Here is a 24,577-nt window from a genome sequence, read left to right on the forward strand (position 1 = left end):
GGGAGAGGCAGGCCACAAAAAAATGGAGAGCTGTGACTAAGAGGAAGTGACTTTATTTGGAACAGAGTATGGAGAAGTTCAAGCCTAAGAGTGCTCTTATAACAAGGAGATTTTGGTGGTAAGCAATTAAGAGGAGGCTGTTAGCTCTACAAACTAGACTATAGGCTGGCCAATTTACCAGGGAAGGAAATAAACAAAACAAAAATGAACAAAGCTTCAAAGACATATGGCATACCATTAAGCACACCAACATATGTATAATGGGAGCACCAGAAGGAGGGGAGAGAGAAGAAGATGCAGAAAAAATATTTAAAGGACTAATGGCTGAAAACTTCCCAAATTGGAGGAAAAACATTAATCTATACATCCAAGAAACTCAACAAATTCCAAGTAGGAGAAACACAAAAAGATCCACACTCGGTCATATAGTAAAGATGTTGAAAGACAAAGAGAAAAATTTGAAAGCAGCAGGCAAAACAAACAACCAAAAAAACAACTCATCAGGTACAAAGGAACCTTCAGTATGGTTAACAACTGACTTCTTATCAGAAACAATGGAGGCCAGAAGGCAGTGGGATGCTAAAAGAAAAAATAAACTGACAGCAATGAATGTTATTGCCAACAAAACTGTTTTTCAAAAATGCAGGGAAAATAAGGACATTCCCAGGCAAACAAAAACTTAGATAATTTGTTGCTAGCATATCCACCTTACAAGAAATACTAAGGAAGCTCTTCAGGCTGAAAGCAAGTGACCCCAGATGGTAATTCAAATCCACACACACAAAAAAACAAAGAACACTGGTGAAAGTAATTATTCAAGACAATATAAATATATTTTTCTTCTTCTTTCTTGTCTTAGCTAATTTAAAAAGCAACTGTATAAAACAATATGTAAATAATTGTACTGTTGTGCCTATAACATATAGAAATGTAATATATTTGAGAATAACAGCACAAGGGAGGCGAGTGGATGCAAAATTGTATTGGAGTAAGGAAATGATACCAAACGGCAACTTGAATCCCCAGAAACAATGAAGAGAACCAGAAATAGTAAATAAGTTTAATATAACAAATTCTATAAATTTATACTTGCTCTCCTTTTTCCTCTCATCTTCTTTAAATGACATAAAATTACATAAAGTAATAACTATAACAATGTATTGTTGGGTTTGTAACATATATAGATGTAATATGTATAACCATAATAGCAGAAAAACGGGAAGAGGAAATACAGGTATATAGGAGTAACATTTCTATATCTCACTGGAATTTGGTATGAATCTGAAGGAGATTCTGATAAATTAAGATGTATTTGATTAGGCTTAGAGCAATCACTAAGAAAACAACTACAAAAATATAGTGAAATTGCCTTAAAAGACTTAAAATATTACAGTAGAAAACATTCATCTAATGCAAAAGAAACCAATAAAGGAAGAATAGAGGAACAAAGTGACATAAGACATATAGAAAATGAAGTAAAATATCAAATGTGAAAACAACTATGTCAGTAATAATATTCAATGTAAAAGGATTAAGCAATCCAACCAAAAGACAGTGATTATCTGGATGTATAAAAAAACAAGATCCAGATATATGCTGTCTATAGGAGATATACTTCAGAATTAAAGATGTAAACAGGTTAAAAGAAAAAGGATGGAAAACGGAACTATAGAAAGCTAAAGTGATTATACTAATATCAGACAAAATAGACTTTAAAACAAAAAAATGTTACTAGAGATAGAGAAGAATATTTTATAATGATAAGAGGATCAATTCACCTGAAATATTTAACAATTATAAACACATATGCAACTAACAACAGAACCCAAAAATACATGAAACAAAAACATGACAGAATTTAAGGGAGAAATAGACAATTCAGTAATAATGGTTGGAGGATTAAATACCCACTTTTAATACTGGAGAAAACAACTAGGCAGAAGATAAACAAGGAAATAGAAGACCTGGACAACACCATAAACCAACTAGACCTAACAGACCTTTATAGAATTCTCCATCCAACAAGAGTAGAATACACATTTTTCTCAAGTGTACACAGAACATTCTCTAGGATAGACCATATTCTATACCATAAAACAAGGCTTAATACACTTAAAAGGACTGAAATAATATAAAATATGTTCTCCCACCACAATAGAATGAAATTAGAAATCAATATCAAAAATAAAATTTGGGAAGTTCACAGATATGTGGAAATTAAACAACATACTCCTAAATAACCACTCAATCACAGAAGAAATAACAAGGCAAATTAGAAAATGTTTTGAGATGGATGAAAATGAAGATGCAATATAACAAAACTTAAGGTATGCAGCTAAAGGAGTGCTTAGAGGGGAATGAATTTATAGCTGTAAATTCCTCGTTAAAAGAAAAACAAATCTCAAATCAATAACCTAACCGTCTACCTTAACACACTAGAAAAGTAGAGCAACCTAAACCTAAAGTAAGTAGGGGATAGAAATAGTAAAGATTAGAGTAGAAATTAGTGAAATAAAGAATAGAAAAATAAAATCAACAGAACCAAAAGTTGTCTCCTTAAAAAAAACAAAAAACAAAACTGACAAAATTTTAGCTAGACTGATAAGAAAAAAATACAGAAGGCTCAAATTCCTAAAAACAGAAATCAAAGAGGGTCTATTACTACTGATTTTACAGAATAAAAAGGATAAGGTAGTAACATGAACTACTGTATACCAACAAACTAGATAACTTTGATGAACTGGATAAATTTGTAGAAACACACAAACTACTGAAATTGACTCAAGAAGAAACAGAAAATCTATACAAGTAAAGATATTTAATTAACTATTTAAAAATTTACCACAAAGAAGTGCAGGACCAGATGGATTTATTGGTGAAGTCTACCAAACATTTAAAAAGATTTAATACCAATTCTTCATAAAGTCATCCATAAAATAGAAGGGATGGGAACACTTCCCAACTCATTCTATGAGGCCAGTATCACACTGATACTAAAGCTAGACAAGGCATTACAGGGAAAATAAAACTACTGACCAACATCTCTTATGATTATAGGTACAAAAAAAAAATTCTCCTCAACAAAATACTAACAAACCAAATCCAGCAACACATAAAAAGGATTATATACCATGGCCAAATGGGATTTATCCAAGTAATGTAAGGTTGGCTTAGCATATGAAATCAATCTATGTAATATACAATATAAATAGAAAAAAGAACAAAACCACATGATCATCTCAAGGGTTGCAGAAAAAAAATGATAAAGTATAAAATTCCTTTTTTGATTAAAAAAACACTCAACAAAGTAGGAATAGAAGGGAGCTTCTCAACGTGATAATGAACATCTATGGAAAACCCACAGTTAATATCATACTTAATAGCGAAAGACTGAATGCTTTCCCCTAAGATCAGGAACAAGACAAAGATGTCTGCTTTTGCCACTTCTATTCAGCACTGCACTGGGGGTTCTACCTATGGCAATTAGGCAAGAAAATGAAATATAAGGCACCCAGATTAGAAAGGAAGAAGTAAAACTATATTTATGCTCACATTATCTTATATATAGATAATTCTAAGTCATATAAAAAAAAACCTATTAAAACTACTAAATGAATTTGGCAAGTTTACAGGGTACAAGACCAATACACAAAAAATCAGTTGTATTTCTATATATGAACAATAAGCACTCCGAAAATGAAAATATGAAAACAATTCTATTTACAGCAGATTCAAACAGAATAAAATACTTAGGAATAAATTTAACCAAAGAAGTGTAAAAGTTTTACCACAGAACTGCAAAAAAATGTTGAAAGAAACTAAAGAAGACCAAAATAAATGGAAAGACATCCCGTGGTCATGGATCAGAAGCCTTAATACTGTTAAGACAGCAACACTTCCCAAACTGATTGACTCATTCAATACAACACCTATTAGAATGTCAGCTGACTCTGCAGAAATTAACAAGCTGATCCAATGCAATGCAAAGGACCCAGAATAGCCAAAATGATCTTACAAAAGAATAACGAAGTCAGAGGATTCACATTTCCTGATTTCAAAACTTACTACAAGGCTGCAGTAATCAAGACAATGTGGTACCAGCCTAAGGATAGACATACAGATCAACAGAATGGACTTAAGAGTCTAGAAATAAACTGTTACAATTACGGTTAACTGATTTTCAATAAGAGTCCCAAGACAATTCAAAGGGAAAGAGTACTCTTTAAAACAAATGGTGCTGGGACAACTGGATATCCACATGTAAAAATGTGACACTGGACCCTTGTATCACAATGTATGCAAAAATTAACTCAAAATGGACTTAAGGCCTTAATATAAGATCTAAATGTAAATGCTAAAACGTAAGATGTAAATGTTACAACTGTAAGACTCAGAAAAAAAAACTATAGTAAATCTTTGTAATCTTGTGTTAGGCAAAGCTATCTTAAATATGACACCAAAAGTACAACTGACAAAATAATAAATAGGTAAATTGAACTTCATCAAAATTAATAACTTTCATTCTTCAAAGGATAACATAAAGAAAGTGAAAAGAAGAACATAAAAAATAAGAGAGAATATTTGCAAAGCATATATACTATAAGAGACATGTATCAGGAATACATAAAGAACTCTTATAACTCGATAAGAAAAGACAAATTGTCCAATTAAAAATGGGTAAAGGATATAAATACATAGTTTTCCAAAGAAGATATACAGATAACCAATAATCACATGAGAAGATGCTCAAAATCATTACCCACCAAGGAAATGCAAATCAAAACACATGAGATACCACTTCACACCTGCTTGGAAGACTGTAATTAAAAAGACAGATAATAACAAGCATTGGCAAAGATAGGGAGAAATTGGAACCCTCATGCACTGCTGGTGGGAATGTAACATGGTTCAGTCACTTTGGAAAACATTTTGGCAGTTCCTCAAAAGGTTGAACACAGAATTCAGATATGACCCAGCAACTCTACTCCTATGTAAATACCCAAGAGAAATGATAACATATATATATCCACACAAAAACTTGTACACAAATCTTTATAGCAGCATATTTATAACAGCCCCAAAGGGGAAATGACCCAAATGTTTCTCAACTGATAAAAGAATAAAATTTAGTGTATCCATGCAATGGAATTTTATTTGGCAATAAAAAGGAATGAGGTACTTATATATGCTACAATGTAGGTGAATCTTGAAAACATGATACTAAGTGAAAGAAGCCAATCATGAAAGACCATATACTCCATCAAATGTCTAGAATAGGCAAGTATGTAGAGGTGGAAAGTAGATTACCATGTTTGCTCAGGCTGGGAGGGTTACAGGTGGGATGGGAGAAATGAGGACTGACTGCTAGTGGTTCAGGGTTTCTTTTTGGAGGGGAGGAAGATGTTTTAAAATTGTTTATAGTGATGTTTGCATAACTCTTGGGATATTTTAAAAATTATTGAATTGTATACTTTATATAAGTGAATTGAATGGTATGTGAATTATATCTCAATAAAACTATTATATTAAAAAAACTAAATGTAAAAAGCAACACTATAATAATGATATAGAATAATGTAGGGGGACAGGGAAGGATTTATTTAAAAAAGCATAAAATCCACTAACCATAATGGAAAAGTTTTTTTTTTAATTGAGATATAATTGACATATAACATTGTGTATGTTTAAATGGTACATGTTGACTTGATACATTTATATATTGCAATATGAAGGAAAATTTGATAAATTCAACTATATTAACATGAAGAACTTCCATCCTTAAAAAGAAAACAAGACAGAGTGAAAAGTCAAGCCACCATTGGAAGAATATGTTTGTAATAAACATAATCAACAAAGAATAAGTATCCAGAGTATAGGAAGAACTCTTACAAATCAATTTAAAAAAGACAAACAACTGAATAGAAAAATGAACAGAAAACTTGGGCAGGTCCTTGAGAGAAGAGGAAATCAAAATGGATAATAAACAAATGAAATGATACTTAGTCTTATTGGTAATTAGAAAAAAGTCTCAGTTAAACCACAATGAGATAGCATTTCATACCCCCCAGACTGGCAAAAATTAAACATGTTTAGCTGTCACAAGTGTCAGTGGGAAGGGCAGGAGCTCTCACACCCTGCTGTTTTCAGGGTAAACTGGTCAACAATTTTGGAAGACAGTATGACAATATCTAGTAAGGCTAAAGAAGCATACTGCCCAGGGATACACACTAGAAAAGCTCTTGCATGTGCACAGTGGAAGACATTTATGAGAATGATTCCAGTGGCATTGCCTAGAATAGCCCCGAGTGGGAACTGATGCTGGCTGTCAGCAGTAGGATGGATAAATGGTGATACGTTCATATAAGGGGTTTTCAGCAACACAAACAAACAAGCTACAGCTGTACTCAACATGGATGAGTCTTACAGATAACGATGTCATGTGAGGGCAGCAAATCAAAACAGAACATCTACAACGCAGTTCCGTTTATATGAGGTTCAAAACTGGGAAAAAGCAAACCATGTCTCAACACATATTTAGGTGAGACAACTATAAAGAAAAGCCAGAACATGATGATCACAGAAGGCAGAGAGGATAGCACACACCTCTAGGGCAGGGAGGAAGATGTGAGTTTGGTGGGGGGCAGGAGAGAGGGGGTGTTTCTAAAGCATAGCCTAATTCCTAAAACATGGCTCTTCTCAAGGTTTTTTTAAATTGCAAACATACATTTTGTATCCTCTTCTGTCTGCATGTCATATTTCATCATAAAAAATGAAGAAAACCATTCCGTTTTCAACAAGTGGCTTCCCTTCCACTCCTTTGAATGTGCCGGCAGGTCAGCACTGCACATGGGCACATCTACGTGCAGGGGATCGCCAAGGCTCATAGAACTCAACCCTGGAGGAAGAGGTGTGCCTGTGGGAGAGGGCATGGCCTTGGAACACTTCTCTGGCCTGAGCACATCCTGCTGTAGGTGACGCTGCCATGTGAGTAACAGACTGAGTGCTGTTCATCGAGGTTTCCTCTGTCCTTCTCAGCTTTGAAATCATCAACTGTTTGCTGTTCTACTGACCAAGGTGAAAACCAGGCTTGCGTCCGTCCAGTCTCTCCCCTGCTTTCCCTCCCTCTCCTGAGCATGTGTTTATGGCATGCTTAGTCCATGCCAGGTGCCCAGGATACAGCACTGAGCAAGGCGCATCTGGTCTCTACAGTTCAGCGGAGGGATGATATTACCTATTACCTCCTAATTAATTGATCACTATCGTGCCAAGGGCTAAAGAGGAACATTTAGGCTTTATACACTCATGCTTGTTAAACCAGGCCCATACCCAGGCCCAGGGCAGAAACCTTGGAAGACACTGGGAAGTCTTTTAGTCCTGTCCCTAAAATGTTAATTTTGTGGATATTCTTAAACACTTGAAGGATTCAGGAATGTAAAATTTGGTCACTAGGAAGCAATTTGTGTATGATTAATGTAATTGCTTTTGTTATGCTAAAAGTTTCAAACTGCTCTGACACGAAACTTAAAAGAACAGCTTCTTTTCGTGGCTTCATCATTTCTGTTTGCATATGTAGGATACCTGGTGGGCAAAAGTGAAACCTAGATATAATAACCAGGAGGTACTGAAATGACGTGTAAGGAGATTGTTTCCTTCCGAGGCTACGGAGAGATGAATTTTAGCCTTAAACCCAATAGCCCTTATGTTCTGTTTTCGGGATTTACAGCCGCCGTTGGATTTTCCCTAGTAGTAGAGTGGGACCAGACGTGAAGGGGAACGGTGTTTAATTTTCTCCGACGCACTCCCACCTGCGAACGCGTTCTCATGGAAGGATACATGTCCGCTTGTAGATGTGGTCCCACACACGACTTCGACTGACCTGTGAGTGAGGGGACTCCGGAGAACAGCCCAGCCGGAGTTGTGCTCACTCACCACACCCCCTTCCCCATCAGCGATGACGGGGGCGCCGGTGCTGCGGGGGGTCCGTGTGACTTGCTGTGCTGACTGGCTGTGGGGTGCGGTGCGAAGTCCACCTCGGAGCCTTGGTCTCCGCTTCACAAGCGGGGATAATTCCCACCCACCAGCCTGACTGTTAGTTCCCATCATCCCTTCCTCCTCCCTCTTTAAACTGGAGGCAAGAACCCTGAGAAATTACTCACTTGATTGTTGAGTTAGTCACTTATTTATAATCTAGACTGTGATGGAAAAGCTGGAGAGAAGGATTCCTCTAACAAAAGACAACCTTGCTGGCTCATGTGGAGTCGCTGCCATTCACATACCAGGAGAGTCAGACGGAAGGGGTCCCATCCCATACCCCACACTGGGTGATGATGTCCAGGGGAGGGTGGACAATTCCGTATTTCAACTGTGTCTAAACGCCAGTGAAACTGCTTAAGTCATTAAAACTACTGGTGACACCCAGTTCACTGAGAAACAGGTAATTTTCCAGCCGCTTGTTTTAGGTATGTGTGGGCACACTCAAGCCACACTTCCTGGGGAGAGGGGCGGAGAGGGAAAGCAGAAAGGGGGAGGTGAGAAGATGGGGGAGGGGGCAGCGGGGAGGAGAGAGAGAAGGGGGGACTGCGCCTGCCTGGGGGATGTGCAGTCAGCTTCCCCCCCCTCTTAACTGGCCTCCGACTTCAGCTGGCGGGGGCCCGTGTGTCCACGGGGCCGTTACTGAAATCTACTCCTCGGCCCGCTCGGGAGTCAGCCAGCCTCTCCCTCGGCATGACCAACTCCTCCCCGTCAGAGCGAGCCTAGCCCACCCTGACTTTGCCCTCCCCTGAGCTTCCAACGTCCTGCGTCCCAGTCTCTCCCGTGGCCCACATCCTGCACCCCTTCCTGGTCATCCCGGGATCCCAGACCCCAGTGGGGTCCTGGCAGGGGCTCTCCAGACTCGGCCTGGACAGGGGAGGAGAGCTACCCTCTCACGGACCACAGACCAGGTGCACCGGGCACCTCTACTGCAAAATTCTCCTGGCTTCCCAGATTCGCAGCCTTGCCCTCTGGCTCTGTGATCCCCTGGTGAGAAACCCAACCACACAGTCTCCATGGTGGTGGGTGGTAGGGACAGGGAGCCTATCTGAAGGACATGTCTTGTCCCAGGTCAGGCAAAGATACTTGTCAAAAACAAACTTCGGTCCTGATAAATGACAAGCCAGTGCTCACTTCCCTGGAAAGAGTTTTTCTCCAATTAACTTAAGTCATGTACCTGCCTGTCTGACTGACTGGCCCCCAGGGGGCTCTGGGAGAAGAAAAGGCATCCCATCACTCGGCGGGGACACCTCAAACATTTGCTCTGTTAATTGGTCACTGTCTTATTAAGAGGCGGGTCTCCTGCTGCCGCCTTCATATCCAGGAGGTACCGCACCTCCCTGTTCTCCCCGCAACGCTACCGTCAACCAAGGCAGCTGATTAAATACTTTGATTCCTGTTTCTCTGAACCTGGCAGCTTGCTGGCTGAGGTGTGCGGTTCCAGACAAAGGTATCCTTGGAACGGAGCCACGTTAGGATTTAATCAGCAGCCTTTGTGCCCTGCCACCATCTCCCGCCATGTGTACATCTTCCTTGTGTTTCGAGAAATTTGACGCCTTTGTTCCCCTTTGATTTTTCTCCTCTCAAGTTTGTATCTTATATCATTTGAGTGTTTAAGTATAATTTCAGATAGCTATTGTTTAAACTATTAAGCTTGTGGGAGAGAAGAACTTGACTAGGAAAACAGCCATTGGCAGAAAGCACCTCTAAGGTTGGTGGGTGCAGGAGGGTGGGGCCTTCTGGGGTGAGTGCCACACCCCCCTTCGGTGGATCTCCTGGGTGCTGGGTGGGGGTGAGGGCTGGGCTGCAATTCAGGGGAAGCAGGTGCAATGACCCCGAGAGTCAACACTCCATCTGCAGCCCAGGGTCAGGGACTGAGCCCCAGGGTGGGGGAAGCACACCTCTCACTGGACATCTAAGCAGTGCCTCCTTCCTGACTCACGTCCTGCTCTCTAGATGGAGTGGCAATGGGGTGTGCCCCTGACAAAGGGCCAGCACGTCCGCACGGCTGTTCAGGGCCTGGTCCAGATGGGATGCTTGCTTCCTGTGGATCGAAGAACCTCATGCAGACCTACCCAGCGATGGCCTATACTTACAGTTAGACGAGGACTGGCTAAGGTCTGACGAAGGCAGTTAGAACAACCCTGGGGTGAGTAGATAGTGCTTAGTTTTATGTGTCAACTTGGCTGGGCAACAGCACCCTGATAGGTGATCAAACATTATTCTGGGTATTTCTGTAAGGGTGTTCTGGATGTGATTAAAATTTAAACCAGTGAACTGAGCAAAGCAGATGGCCTTCCACAATGTGGGTGGGCCTCATCCAATCAGTTGAAGGCCTGAATAGAACAAAAGACCAACTCTCCCTCAAGTAAGACAGAATTCTCCAGCAGATGACCTTCAGATTCGCAATGGAACGCTGGCTCCTTCTGAGTCTCCAGCCTGCTGGCCCATCCTGCAGATTTGGGACTTCTCAGCCTCCATAACCACATGAGCTAATTCCGTATAAAAAAATCTCTTTCTCTCTCTAAACACATCCTACTGGTTCTGTGTCTCTGGAGAGCCCCGACTAATGCAGTAAGGGTAGGAGGCAGGGCTGACTCTGCCATCCCCAAAATGTTTGAAAGCCTCTTTAGGAAGGAATGGCTGAAGTCTAGAGGGCAGGCTTTTATAGAAACTGAGTCCCTCTTCCCCCAGCCTTCCTGCAGGGCCTTAGACTCCCCACATCCACAGCAGACGGGGTGAGTCTACCACTCACAAAGCTTCCGCTCCTGCGTCCCCATCTCGGTGGAAAAGGCATGATGCGCTCCATCCAGGCCATGAGCCTCGACGTCACTCCCACCTCTTTCTCCCAGGGTGTTCAACCAGTCCCTGGTCCTGCCAAACTGATTTTTCCTGAAGAGTTCCCCAGTCTGTCCACTCCCTTAACTCAGGCTCCCACATCTCTCTGCTGCATGCGTCAAACGCCTCCTCGCTGGGCTCTGCCCCAAGCTGCTCCCCATGGCAATGCTGGGTGATCTTTCTAAACACCAGCCAGACTGTTTAAAACCCCCAAATCCTGCCTGCAAAAGAAAGCCCCCATCCCCTTAACCTGAAGTTCAAGGTCTAGCCCAGAATTGGCCAAAGCCCCTCTCCAGATTCAGCTCTTGCTGCTTTCTCCCACCTTGAACTTCATATTTGGAGAAACAGCAGGTGGCTTGTGGCTCCCCATACTGGCTTCACACCCCAACCCTCGGCCTAAAAGGCTCTTCCCCTTCGTCTTTGACTAACCCATTTCTACCCATCGTTCAGTACTCAGCCCAGATGGCACCTCCTCCAGGAGGCCTCCCGGTTCCTTCCATAAGAGACTGGAGGTGCTCCACTGTGGTGCTTCCCACCCTGGTTTACATGCATCTCCACTAGGAGCTCCCCACAGGCAGGGGCCACTTCACACTCCTCCTGAGTCCCCAGCCCCTAAACTGGGCCTGGCACACAGTGCTTGTGAAATAAATGAAACGCTGAGTTGTTGAGACCTGCCAAGTCATGAACGGCCAGATATAAGAACCACAGATTTTTTTTAAACAATCCTGAAGCCTAAGAGTGAACCTTGGTCCACGTAATGTCGAAAACAGGCCACTGCTTTACTTGCCCCAGGAACGAGAGCGAACAGGTGGAATGAAGTCAGGACACACCTTGGTGCTGCTTGTAAATCCTGCGTGATGCTGTGCTTTCCCTGATCACACCCGCTCCGATCCCCTTCTCCATGGACACCACCTCGGGCCATCCCACAGGTTCCTGGTCCTCCCAGGACCCCGCCTGGGGCCGCAGTGGGAGGCCGAGTCAGCAGGCCTGGTCGGCGGCTTGGCCCCAAGCCCACTCTGTCCACTGGCACCTCCGAGGAGAACACACGTGGTTCCCAGCTCATCCTGACCCACGGTTAGACTGGGTGGGGCTCACGGCAAAGTCTCTGTCCTTTTTTATTTATAAAAATCAGCACATATGCAGAAGGCATAGGAGAAGGAGGAAAGACTACAAAGGAAGAAATCTTTAAAAAAAAAAACACCATTTCTTTGTTGAGACGAGAGTGGCTAACAGCAAGGTGCCTGTCAGCTGCATGTGTGAAAAATCCCTCCTTCAGAACAGAATGTGGACACAGGCACCATCTGCCACGATGGTGAGCAACAGTCACTGAGTGCTTTAAAAGTCCAGTGATTTCCAGAGCTTATTTCCTTTTGTTAATTGTAAAAATCACTATAGGTATAAGAGAGGCAGTACAGCAGTAGGCGCTAAGACAATATGTAACATTTAAAATCAAAAAGTCAGAGACGTGGGCTTCCTTGGTGGCGCAGTGGTTGAGAATCTGCCTGCCAATGCAGGGGACACGGGTTCGAGCCCTGGTCTGGGAAGATCCCACATGTCACGGAGCAACTAGGCCCGTGAGCCACAACTACTGAGCCTGCGCATCTGGAGCCTGTGCTCCGCGACAAGAGAGGCCGTGATAGTGAGAAGCCTGCGCACCATGATGAAGAGTGGCCCCCACTTGCCGCAACTAGAGAAAGCCCTCGCACAGAAAGTAAGACCCAACACAGCCAAAAATAAATAAAAAAAAAAAAAAAAAAAAAAAGTCAGAGACGTGACTCTGAAGTGCAGCTCTCCCCCTCACCAGCTGGCTAGTCTTGGGCAAGTCACTAAACCTCTCTGAGCCTCGGTTTCCTCATCTGCCAAGTAGGAATACTAATAGTCCGTATCTGGGAGGGCCGTGTGGGGTTGATGAGAAAGAGTTAATAAAGTACCCAGCCTTGGGCCCGGCACACTGCATGAGCTTCTTGCATTAGCTATTACCCTGCCTTCCATTCCAAGCCAAATTCTCTGATCTCTTCAAAAGGGTGAGAAGCGTAAAATCACAATAATTTGCTGCAAATTTTGATGATTGTAATCGCAGCCAACTGAGTCCCTGTGGAGCTGCACCCAAAGGAAGGCCGGCGGAGCCTTCACTTCGAGTTACTTCTTCCCCAGCCTTCTAGACAGGCACGTTCAAGGGTGCATCTTGTTTCCCACCAACTGTTTCTCTAAATGAGTACATGGGCTCCTGTCGGCGTTTCTCACGGGAGAGAAACCACATTTCCCAGCAGCGGACTCTGCCTTCTTTCTCTACAGATGCCCGTTCTCATTAGGGCTTCCTGATACCCACAACTGTTTGCCCTGAGAGCCACAAAACTTTTTAAAATGCAAAGTTTGTTCCTTTAAAACCGTGAGCAGACAGACACAGAAAACAAATTTATGGTTAACCAAAGTGGAGAGGGGGGAGGAATATATTGGGAGTATGGGATTAATAGATGCACACTTCCATATATAAAATAGATAAACAATGATTTACTGATTTACTGTATAGCACAGGGAACTATATTCAGTATCTTGTAATAACCTATAATGGAAAAGAATTAAAAACAGAACACACACACTTATATATATATCTGAATCACTTTGCTGTACACCTGAAACTAACACAACATCGTAAACCAACTATACTTCAATTAAAGAAAAACAAACCTGTGAGTAGAGTGTTTCCTGAGAGAAGCCTGGCACGTAAACAAGACCTTCACGCTGCTATAGTTTGCCAGGGGTGGGGTGTGGTGGGGGTGAGCAGGCACACAGGTGAGGGGGAGATGCAGGGAGGCACGGGAGACACGAGCGTCCCCTCCTCCTGTTGAGCAGAGCCCGCGGTGGCTCCGTGGCAGGGAGCGGGACTTCCTTTCTGTGCAGCGTGCTCACCTCACTGGTCATGGCACACATCCACGTGGAGACAGACGTGGGTGTAAAACAGAGCGTGTGTGAATGTGCCAACCTCTCTTTCACGTTCAAACAGGTCTGTGCAGGCTTCACTGCCGTTGGCTCGCATCCCGGCCCTGGCGAGATGGTCCAGACTGTGGAATTACGGCTACCTGCATGTCACTGCCACTAAATACCACTGAAGTGTTGTAACTTCCCTGTAACCAACACTTGTGGCCACATAGTTGAGAGACACCCTTGAAAATCTGGTTTTGTTCATGGGGGGGAAAGGAGAACTCACAAGCTCACTCTCTAAATAATTGGGACGATGCGTCACTGACCCTTCCTGCCACCACCTCCACTGCTATCCTGGTGTCCCTGGGTGTCCCACTTTGAAATGCCTTCCTCACTCTGGGGTTTTCTTCCTTCTGCAGCTTGGCAAAGAGCTCATCCTCAGTCCCTCTTTCCTGCCCATTACCCCCTACCAGGAAAAGCTTCTGCTATCAGACCCATCAACCTCTGGGTTCCTGAAATCACTGGACAGGCTCAGGTGGGGGAGAAATTTACAACCTCAGTTACGAGGGCCCATGCAGAGCTGGGTGTGCACAAGCTCCACCTGACTGGGTGAAGCGAAGGTCTCTGCAAAGCCCATAAAAAAGACCTTGAACTTGCTATATTTTAATGGAAACAGGAATGATTAAGTGGGCTACACACACAAGAGACAGGGAGAGAGAGAGGTATGGGTAGAGGATCAGAGAACTCAGCCAGGCAGAATGAAAGGGGCATGTGGGGCTCACAGAAGCATTTGCTGGTCAACCGGTGACAGGCCTGTGGGCCACACCTCAGCTGACCAAAGTGGGCAGGAGAGGACTAAGGGACAGACAGTGGAACACAATTCCCTAAGGAAGACAAGTAAACAGACATATCTGCCAGGTCACTGGATGAGCTCTTTCCTCCCGCTGCAGAGAGAAACACACAACACACACACCCTGCTTATAACAAGTGGACAGAGTTCACTGCATCTGGTGACTTTAATTTCCTGCAAGCAGAGTGATTCTACTACTTTCATTTAGGGGAGCTTTCTGAAAGTAGATTCACTCTGCTTACCGTCATTAATGAGGGATCGGAACACATCAAAGCAGGAGTGAGCACAAGAAGAATCAAGGCAGAGGGCAGGGCTGGCGGGGACCAGGTGCCCAAGTCTGGGAGTCACTGTGAAGCTCTGCTCTCATTAGCTTCAAGAACACCCCATGTTCTGGGCCCTGCTCTTCCGTGGCATGTGGCACAGGGCCAGGCACAAGTCCACCCACGATAGGAGAGCGGGCGGTTCCTGAGCCCCAGGATGCTGCAGAGGGCTGGGCCCCAGCATTGTGTAGCTCTGCCCCTTGGCTGTCCCAGGTGGGGGCTCACCTCCACAGGCTGAGAGTTGCATCTCCTTATTCATGCATTTGATGAGCCTGCTCTGCTGGGGGAGATTAGCCATCACCTACCTCTCCCTGGGTCACTCTGTGGGTCTGTTCCACCTCCAAACTTCCCTGCTTTATTTCAAATAATTTGGCACAGTGATAAGTGTACCTCCCTCTCTTTGGAGAAAAAGATGGCCCAGACTGGAACATTGCTTCCCTGTCCAGAAAAGCAGGCAGAGAGTCTGGGCACCCATGCCAGCCGCAAGGGGTGCAGGTGAGTCAGGGGGTTGAGAACCAAGAACTGCAGGCTGACCTGCAGGCCCCGCCAGACTCACGTACCCACTGTCTTCCCAGCCACTGGCCCCTTTAACACCTTATGTCCTCAGGGAACAGAAGAACCTGAAAGGGACTCCCTGTGTACAGAAGAGCGAGAAAGCCCTTGCCTCCAGCCTGTCAGTAAGCAGGAAACACTGTCAGGCAGGGACCCAGAGTCAACGTATTTGAGTTGTGGCTGGCCTGACAGCTGCTGAGTTTGTCACACAGATAATTAAATAAACTGCTTGAGCACAGAGATTCAGTATGTGGTGTCATTTAGCGGCTGCTACACGGGGGCCTTGATCTTAATTGAAGGTGCAATAGGGGAGAACCTTAAAGAAGTCCCAAATAAACTTCTCGCTCTAGTAACTAAACATTTGACTCCTGATCATCATCCAAAGCCTCCCAAGTTCTGGCCTTAGTTCCATTAAATGGTGCTAAGCAGCCTGAACCAAGGGTCTCCCTCCTCTCCACGCAGGGCCTTCCTTGAGCAGCCTCCTGCGGGGAAGCTTCGGGGGGCAGGAGGCTCCATGTGACCCCCTCACCCCACCTCCTTCTCCTTCTCTCCTTCCTCATGCTCCCTCAACACCCACGGATGTGCTCCCCCCACTCCCCCTTTGAGCAGGGTCCTACTTATGAATCTATCACCTCCTTTGCTGGGACCCTGTGATTTGCATTGCATGGTGGGCCTCCAGCTAGGGCTTCCCATCCTCTCATGTGGGGCCCTCTATGGGACTATATGAGCCCTATAACACATAATCATCAATTTGTGCATTCATCTAAGAAATGAATGGAACATCTCCAATAAGCAAAGAATAGAAAGACAAATCACATTTCCCCACTCATAAGGACATCCAAGATAGTGGGAGGACACACAAGCTAACAAGAAGTTGTAACAGAGGGAGGACGCTGCTCTTGCTAGAAGTTCTGATGGCACCTTGGGCAGCTTGGGGCTTATGCAGGAAATCCCCTGGGCCCTATAGGTTTATCTCAGTTAAAGCGTGAACCTAGAAATCCTTGGTGATGAGCTCCTGGACAGGTCGTCTTTTCCAGCCCACAGCACACCCCTCAAGCTTTCTGGGGTGGTGATGAAGAGGGAGGTCCCCTCAAGGCCATCCCTGGGTGAGGGTGGTGGAAATTAGAAAGAAAACATAGCACAGTGGCTAAGAGTTTGGGCTTTCAGTGCTGACAAGGCCCTACCTGGATGATCTGTCCCTTCACCTCTTGGATGTCTCTCCCTTTCTGCACTCTGCTCCAGCAACCCTGGTCCCCTTTTTGATCTCCAAAAGTGCCAGGAGACCTCTCACACCAGGGTCTTTGCACCTGCTATTTCTTCCACTGGGATGCTCTTGCCCCGGATATTCAAATGCCTCCCTCCCTGACCTCCCAGCCTCCTTCAGGCCTTTGCTCAAAAGTCACTTCTCATGTTAGATGTTCTCACTAACTTCTTTCCCTGTCTTCCTCTTCTCTGGCACTTGTCACCACCTAAGACACCTCATCTCCTGTTTACTGTCTCCCCCATAAGACTGTATGCTCCACGAGGGCAGGAACCCTGTCTGTTTGTGCACTGCTGTATCCCCAGTGCCCAGAGTAGACCCGACTCATAGGAAGTGTATGTTCCTTGGATGAACGGATGAAAGGGTTCAAGCAGGAGAGCACACGGTCAGAGTTACCTCTTGGAGGGTTCACTCTTAAAGCCACATGAAAGGTGGGTTTGAAGAAATATCTGACCAGGAGCTGGGAGAACAACTAGGGGGCCTGGGAAGAGTCAGAGGGGCAGGGGCTGGACCAGGAAGACTGATGGACACCCATGTAGGACAGATGTAGTAAGACCAGACCTGGAAAGTGCCACCTGGACTTAGCATTTACAAGGATACGGTGTTCTTAATGGGGACAAGAGCCAGGCGCAGACCTTGGTGGGCAGAGGGCCAGGGAGCTGGGAAAGCGGAGGCGGCCAGTGCAGGCAAGGCTTCAGGTGCCTGGGAGAGAAGGAGGGGAGAGGTGAAATGGTACCTTGAGGGATGCTGGGATGAAGCCGGCTCTTTGCGCTGTAGGGTGAAAGAGTGTGAGCCTGTCAGTGGACACAGAGAAGGAAGGGCTGGAATAAGAGGGAGTGGGTGCTGCGAAAGAACAGGGAACATTGTGGGGGGCCTCAGAGACTGCAACACGTTTCCATAAGTGAAATCAGTGCAGTGCGAGACTTTCTCAGCTCAATAACTTATTAGCAATTTTTAATTACTGGAATGTATTTAAAGTGTGGTGGTTCTGTGAAGCACACCACACGTGCTGAACTGACAGCATTCTTGTGTACTTGCAGGGTGCTCATGTCAGGACACTGTCTTGCATAAAACCTAGAGGAAATATCCAGAGGGGACACATGTTTAAGTCATGTTTCTTGATCCTGGAAGCAGATACTATAAATGGGATGACTGCGACCTGAGGGCCACTGTGCTGGAAGGCTGTTGGTGATGCACTGATGATGGCAGAAGCTACGGAGGAGGCTGCAAGAAGGAGACGGTCCGTGAAGACTCCCATTGGTCCTTGAGATCCTGGGGTGTCTCTGGCTAGAGCAGTCCCACACAGTGGCCCAGAGAGTGGGGGTGCTGGGGACTAGACCCCGACCTTCTTTTGGCTGCTAATTCCATGATGTCAGGCCTGGCATCCTGATCATACTGGTACCCTCAGGTCCTGCACAGCCTTGGCACCCAGTGGACATTCAACAATGTCTCTATCTCTTCAGCAAGTGGTGTTGGGAAAGCTGGACAGCTGCATGTAAATCAATGAAGCTAGAACACACCCTCGCATCACACATAAAAATAAACTCAAAATGGCTTAAAGACTGAAACATAACACATGACACCATAAAGCTCCCAGAAGAGAACACAGGCAAAACATTCTCTGACATATATTGCACCAATGTTTTCTTTGGTCAGTCTCCCAAGGCAATAGAAATAAAAACAAAAATAAGCAAATGGGACCTAATCAAACTTATAAGCTTTTGCACAGCAAAGGAAACCATAAACAAAATGAAAAGACAACCTATGGACTGGGAGGAAATATCTGCAAATGATGCGACTGACAAGGGTTTAATTTCCAAAATATACAAACAGCTCCTACAATTCAATAATGAAAAAACAAACAACCCAATCAAAAAATGGGCAGAAGACCTAAATAGACATTTCTCCAAAGAAGACATATAGACGTTCAATAGGCACATGAAACGATGCTCATCATCTCTAATTATTAGAGAAATGCAGATCAAAACAACAATGAGGTGCCACCTCACACAAGTCAGAATGGCCATCATTAAAAAGTCTACAAATAATAAATGCTGGAGGGGGTGTGGAGAAAAGGGAACCCTCCTACACTGTTGGTGGGAATGTAAATTGGTGTAGCCACTATGGAGAACAGTATGGAGGTTCCTAAAAAACTGAAAATAGAATTGCCATATGATCCAGCAATCCCATTCCTGGGCATGTATCCAGGCAAAACTAAAATTCAAAAAGATACATGCACCCCTATGTTCATAGCAGCACTATTTACAATAGCCAAGACATGGAAACTGCCTAAATGTCCATTGACAGATGAATGGATAAAGAAGATGTGGTACATATATACAATGGAGTACTACTCAGCCATAAAAAAGAATGAAATAATGCCATTTGCAGCAACATGGATGCAACTAGAGATTATCATACTAAGTGAAGTAAGTCAGAAAGAGAAAGACAAATACCATATATCACTTATATGTGGAATCTAAAATACTACACAAATGAATATCTATGAAACAAAAACAGACCCACAACTATAGAGAACAGACTTGTGGTTGCCAAGGGGGAGGGGGGGTGGGGGGAGGGAAGGACTGGGAGTTTGGGATTAGCAGATGCAAACTAGTATATACAGGATGGATGAACAACAACGTCCTACTGTATAGCACAGGGAACTATATTAAATATCCTGCGATAAACCGTAATGGAAAAGAATATGAAAAAGAATATACAGATTTATAACTGAGTCACTTTGCTGTACACATAACATTGTAAATCAACTAAACTTCAATAAAATTTTTTTAAAAAACCCAATATCTCTGAAGCGAGACAGCTTGGTGGCAAATGGCCACATCCCCCTGTGTGGAGCTCAAAGTGAAGGACAGGAAGGGTACAGAGAGATTCCTTTGCAAGGGCCAGGGAAGCAGCAGCGGCCTCTGGACAGAATACAGGTGGGGCCCGGAGTGGAAGGACAATTGGAAGAAACTGGAAACAGGTGGGGGGCTGGAGAGAAAGTAGAGGCCAGTGCCCAGAGGCCAGAGCAAGCTAACAGTGGGCATGTCCCAGAGGCTCTGCGGCTTTGTCTCCAGGCTCCTCTGGCAGCTCTGGGAGATGCTGAGTTTCCCACTCCTTCCTCAGGGGAGAGGAAGTGGTCTGGTGCTCTGGTGTGCAGAGGCCCTGTGGGTTCGGGATGACTGAGCCAGCTCTCCTGGAGAAGCTCCCAGCTGGGTCTCTTGCTGACCTGCACAGCACAGAGGCCCGGCCCAGCAGCAGAGGCCTTTCCCACTGACCATGGCTCCTGAGTCCTCCCTCCACAAAGTCTCCTGGGGGAAAAGGATAAAGCAGTCTCATCTGCTGTGAACATGCCTTGCTGGGACCGAATTAAAAAGAGCCCCGAAGCTGGGGGTGATTATGAAGGGTGGGCTGTAGCGGCAGAGCCTGTGGAACTTGGGGCAGGTACTCGCCCTCTCGGGACCCCTGGTTTCCCATCTGGGAAACGGGAAAGCTGGACTATCTTATCTGACACTCAGTCAGCTTGAGTTCAAATTACCTAGGTTGGCACACAGGCCTCACGCTTACCCACTTGTCTGCATTCACCCGTAGTCTCCGTCACCATCCCCCCCCGCCCCCGCCCCCAGGACCTGCATCTGAATCACCTGCCCTGTCCCGTCTGCACCCTAGGATGCCCTCACTCACCTTTCAAGGTTCACCTCAAATGTCTCTTCTCCAGCTCCCTCCCCAGACATTCCCCTTCTCATCCTCTGGTGGACCAATCCCTCCCTCGGGCTCAGCTGACAGTTCCTGAGAGCCTTCCATGCATTCCAGAAACTTCCTCTAGGCCTGGAATCAGGAGCTCTTGGTTCTTCTCTTCCATCTCTACTAGCTCACGGGGTGAACTTGGATGACTCACTGCATCTCTTTTCAAAAAGCAAGGCCTACTTATAGGACAGGAATAGAGACACAGATGTAGAGAACAGGTATGTGGACACAGGGTGGGAAGGGGAGGCTGGGATGAACTGGGAGATTAGGTTTGACATAAACACACTACCATGTGTAAAATAGATAGCTAGTGGGAACCTGCTGTATAGCTCAGGGAGCTCAGCTCGGTGCTCTGGGATGACCTAGATGGGGGGGAAAGCGGGGGAGGGAGGTTGAAGAGGGAGGGGATGTAGGTATGCATATAGCTGGTTTACTTCATTGTACAGCAGAAAGTAACACAACATTGTAAAGCAATTTTACTCTAATTAAAAAAAAAAAACAAGGCAGTTGGAGAAGCTGATAGAAGTTTGATCATTTGGAGGTCAAATTCCAGTCATTCATTAAATCCACATGGAGAACAAATGTTCTTCTCTCCCCTTGTTCACAGAACATCCACACCCCTGACCTCTAAGCCCATATCCAGCGTGGTCACATATGGGCAGGGTTCTTACAGCCTCCTGTGTCTGCCTCTCGACTGTGCCCTGATGTTTGCAATGACAACACCATCCTCTGGAGTGCTGCTGACACTGCTTAGAGAAGAGCGCTCATGATGTGACTGGCACTGCTCATTTTATGCTCGCGACACCATGAGGTAGGCGCTATCATCATTCCCATCTTACAGACGCAGTAAGTGAGACAGAGCTTATGTGCCTTCTCCAAGGCGATGTGGAATGGCCCCATGGCTGACCTAAGGCCGGTGCCTTTGATCCTGTGCCACCTGCTCCCTCAGCATGGGCCTCTCCGCAGGCCCCGGCACCTCCCTGCTGTAGGGACCGCTCCAGCAGGGTGAAGCCAAATCCCCTAGGATGCCTGCCACCACCAACACGGCCCTGCGCCCGCTGCTCCCACACCGTGGGACGCCGAGTCTCTCTGGGGCTGGGCCGATACAGCTGGGAATGTGAGTAGCTCTCCCTGGCAGGGCAGAGGAGACTTGTCGAAGTGTGGAAATGCCCTGGAGGCGTGGGACTCAATTTATGTTTCTGAAGCAGTAAGATGCAAAGTAACAACAACAACTAAATAAATACCCAAAAGAAGAAAAGAAGTCTTTGGCAGCAAGACCTATCTGCTCTGCTAACTTGTAACAGAAGTTTGGGTTTTTATTCCTGTGTTTAGTAACACTTAAGAAAAAAAGGTTTATTAGTGAGTCTATAGTATGTTTAATTTTTAAAATAAAAAGTGGCAATTATTTCCTCTGATTTCATAAGCCTGGGAATTCCCCTCTGAAGCACCAAAGCGTACCTACAAATTCCACGCAGGATGAGGAAGCTTAATGGCCTGTTTAGAACTGAAACCCTAACAAGCTTCTTTCTTCCATAATTTCATGGTTTGTTTGGAAAACTGCCCAACTATGACACTATCATCTGGGTTAATACAAGCCAGGCGTGGTGAGTGATAGCTGAGTGGCAAGCTTGTCTTCTCCAACAGTGTAGGAAATAAAGCGTGAATTCAGAACTGAGTCAGAAAAATCATTTAAAAAGTGCCAGCTAGTACACAAATAGGAATGCCAGGTCACAAGATAACTTTTAAGACACAAACTCTAGAAGAAGTTAAAGGTCCAGAGAAATCCACCTACTATCTTGGTGTTCATTGGTAATATTTGGTACCGAGGACAAATGTGACTCTAATTTTGCCCCAAGGAGAAGGAGAGACCGTATCCCACCTCCCTTGTCCCCCTGACTTTCAGCAAGTGAGACCCTGCTTGGGACGTCAGGACTGCTGGCATGGAAGCTGCCAGCACCCGCTGAAGCAAGGCTGCTGAGTTTAGTTTTGATTTTCTCACCGGCTAATGATCCCTAAATGATGCTGTATTTCATTCTGTATTCACAGTATCCCATTGCCATAGCAACAGGAATGTGATACCACAAGTTTTCTTGCACATAGGCTTCGAATGCTGCCTCTCCTCCCTGGCAGAGGGGTTAGTGTCATGTCCCCAGGCGGTACCCCTGAGAACCCCCTCTGCACCCCAGTGAGGGCTCAGGGGCTCTGGTGGCAGAGCGAGTGCTCTGAACTGCGGTGGCCTCGCCTAGGAACCCACCACCACGTCCCCGTCCCCCTCGCTCTACGTGCTCCAACCCCATAAGGACGGTCCTAATATAGTGACTTCTGGGGGCAGAGAAAGCCCCAGAGAGTGAAGTCATAACTTCTCTTTGTAAAGCTGGTAGGAAAAGACAGTGAAACATTATGATTTTAGAATTTTTGTTTGCATGGGAAAAAGGTGTTTTTAAGTTTCCTGGATCAACAACTCCCTGGAAATTTGGGATGAAAGACAAATCGTCATCACTGGAGCTCAAGATGGCATTAAATACTCTGCTGCCATCTTGGGGTGAGGACTGAAGGAAGCTGTCCTTTATACCCACCAGCCTTTTTCTTAAGAATCCCATCCTGCTTGCCCCCCAGCCCTCTGTCAATCCATTACCGCCCGCTCCCCACTGGAGCCATGGTTCTGGCGAAGGTGGAGAAGTGAGCTCCCAAAGCACCCTCCTAGGCCTGGCTGCCTCCGCGCCCTCCAAGGCCCTGGGACCAGTGAACAGGTCTCTACTGCTTGCTGGGCATTCCCTATGGAAACGCTAGAGAAGGAGAGACTGGCTGGCCTCCTGCCTAGGAACTGGAGCTGATACTGAACCAGAGGCAGTGAAGCCTTCTCCGTGGGGTCCAGACGGGGCCAGGGTTGCAGACAGGGGAGCCGTAGCCCCTGGTGGGCATCTCCAGGATAGCCTGAGGGCCTGACTCTTAGCACCTTCCTCTCCCACTCTCCATCTACCTGCAAGTCATCCGGGCCCAAGGCCTGCTGGTCAGAACCCTTGTTCCTGCCTCTGCATTCCCCTCACAGCTTGTGCACCTCTCTGCTCCAGGCCTGAGGCCACACTGAATTAGATAAATGATGACAACAGGTGTCATTAATACCCAACACACGTGTAACATACCCGGCCCACGCTAAGTGGTCTCTGTGCTGCATCTCCTTTATTTTTCTCCACGGAGCAGGTGGGAACTGCCAATAGCCCCTTTTACAGCTGAGGAAAAGGCCCAGAGAGGCGGAGTCATGCACCCAAGGTCACAGAGCTGGGCGCAAACCCAGGTCCCTCTGGGACTTTGCAGGTACCCCTTTCCACTGAAAAGGGATCTTTTGCAGAGCAGCTCTGCCACTCAAGTGGGTGGGAATTCACAAAATCGGTGAAAAACCCAACGAATCAGAAGGATTCCGTGGATAAATTCAATCAGCACGAAGCAGAACCAAGACCTAATCTGCCTGCCCCTCCCACACGCTCTCCAGCTCTCCCCCAGCACCCTTCACTGCAGCAGGTTTTGTGGTGGGTGATTTTCCCTCACGTGACGTAAGAAATGCTGTTTGAATAACCGATGGTGAGGGAGGCCGTGCACACTCTGATGCAGAAATAAAAACCTTTAGAAAGATGCAAGTTGGGGGATACTGGAAACTGGAGAATGGAACGTCAGTCTATAAAATTCAACATGGCCAATAAGGCTGGAGCAAGTGGTCAAGTGTTTGAGTGCTCACGGCTGCTGAGGCATCGGCAGGCCTGGGCTGGGCAGGGCTTCCAGGCCTCGGACATTTTTCCTGGGCTCATTCTGTCTTGATTCCACATTGGGCCTCATGACTTCTAAAGCACGTCAGCATTCGTGTCATAAGCATGGCCATGAAAGGGGCCAAGACTCTTCCCATCACAAGATAAACTCAACTTTCTGGAGACCCGCCTGCTCCAGGACCCCGCTGCCTGGGCCCGTGGATGAGGTGGGAAAGCTGCCCTTTCTCGGGGTGCAGAAGGCCCACAGACCTGGACTCCTCCACCGTGAATCCTCCTGTCACATGGTCCTGGC

The 24,577-nt window shown here is 45.7% G+C and overlaps 1 protein-coding gene across 4 annotated transcripts in view; it reads right to left on the reverse strand.

The window, feature by feature from the left end:
- FSTL4 (follistatin like 4) overlaps positions 1-24,577 on the reverse strand; it is a 717,999-nt gene that overhangs the window by 206,969 nt on the left and 486,453 nt on the right. Inside the window, exon 1 of one of the 4 annotated variants that reach the window (XM_082378914.1) lies at positions 13,558-13,778. The exons of the other annotated variants lie outside the window; for them this stretch is intronic. The gene's annotated coding sequence lies outside the window, so the exon portion shown is untranslated. Of the gene's footprint in view, positions 1-13,557; positions 13,779-24,577 lie in introns of those variants that run through there. 4 annotated transcript variants of the gene reach the window in all.

This window comes from Balaenoptera borealis (genome assembly GCF_965194805.1).
Source record: "Balaenoptera borealis genome assembly, chromosome: 2".
Classification (NCBI taxonomy): domain Eukaryota; kingdom Metazoa; phylum Chordata; class Mammalia; order Artiodactyla; family Balaenopteridae; genus Balaenoptera; species Balaenoptera borealis.